Here is a 1,166-nt window from a genome sequence, read left to right as displayed (position 1 = left end):
ATGGTTGCATTATATTCAGGGTCATAAATTGAACATATATATAATCTATTTGGAAATTTTTGGAAGGAGGGGGTTCAACCTCGGACTTCCGCATGCAGGGCAGACGCTCTAACCTCTCGACCACCGCGACGGTATAATAAGTTAGTTGACTGTTAAACTAACTCTCTATCACTATTAATTTTGCATTGTTTACCGTCTAGGTATGAAAATTCCAAAATGAAAATAGTCACTATTTTCCGTTCAAATGATAAATTCCATGGCACAATATTTTATCTCCTGAAATTGAAGAGTTAATATAGTCTGTTTTATCTAGTTACTGATAAATTGTATCTCCACATACCTACTTGTATATTGCTAATCTATAGGAACTCTTCAATTTTGGGAGATAAAATATTGTGCCATGGAAGTCATCCTTTTAATGGAAAATTTAGTGATCATTTATTCAATGGAATTTACATACTTAGACGGTTAGTAATGCAGCATTTATACCCCCATCACACTAGGCCACGTTCGCACTACGACCATGTAAAAATTGATTATCGTAGTGCGATCGGGTACGTCGTAGTAAGGTCGTAGTAAGAACGTAGTAAGATCTTTATGGTCGTGATGGTCGTGGAGCAACTTTGAACATGCTCAAAACAAACGTAGTGCGGTCGTGGTCAAATTTGATCGTAGTGGAAGCGTAGTAAGGACGTACTAAGGTCGTATTTAGATCGGCATAGTCGTAGTAGCATCGTAATGGGATCGTGATGCAGAAGAAAACGACTGCACTGCGATTGCACTACGCTCTCTATACGACCATCCCGTTTTCACTACGTTCTCATTACGATCATCCCGTTTGCACTACGTTTTCTTCACGTTTCCGCTACGATCACGGCACGTCCATACTATGTTGTTGAAGACAGTAGTACGTTTCTACCAAGCTCATCCCGTCCTTAATACGTCCTCACTACGATTTCACTGCGCGCAAGCCACGATCGAATCACGTTCTGTTCTCCCCCACACACTGGTATAAAAACTGAACAAAGGTTGCATATGACCTATGTTGCATATGGAAAGGCCAGACCAAGAAATATTGATGGAGATGTTGATGCATATTCAGTATATGGCACTTAACGACCAAGCTGCTATATTGTTACTTAGGCGCAGGAGGAGGGGAATCGTAA

This window comes from Ostrea edulis, chromosome 10 (genome assembly GCF_947568905.1).
Source record: "Ostrea edulis chromosome 10, xbOstEdul1.1, whole genome shotgun sequence".
NCBI lineage: Eukaryota > Metazoa > Mollusca > Bivalvia > Ostreida > Ostreidae > Ostrea > Ostrea edulis.
The sequence above is the reverse complement of the archived record's forward strand: the minus strand, read 5'-3'. Positions refer to the sequence as shown.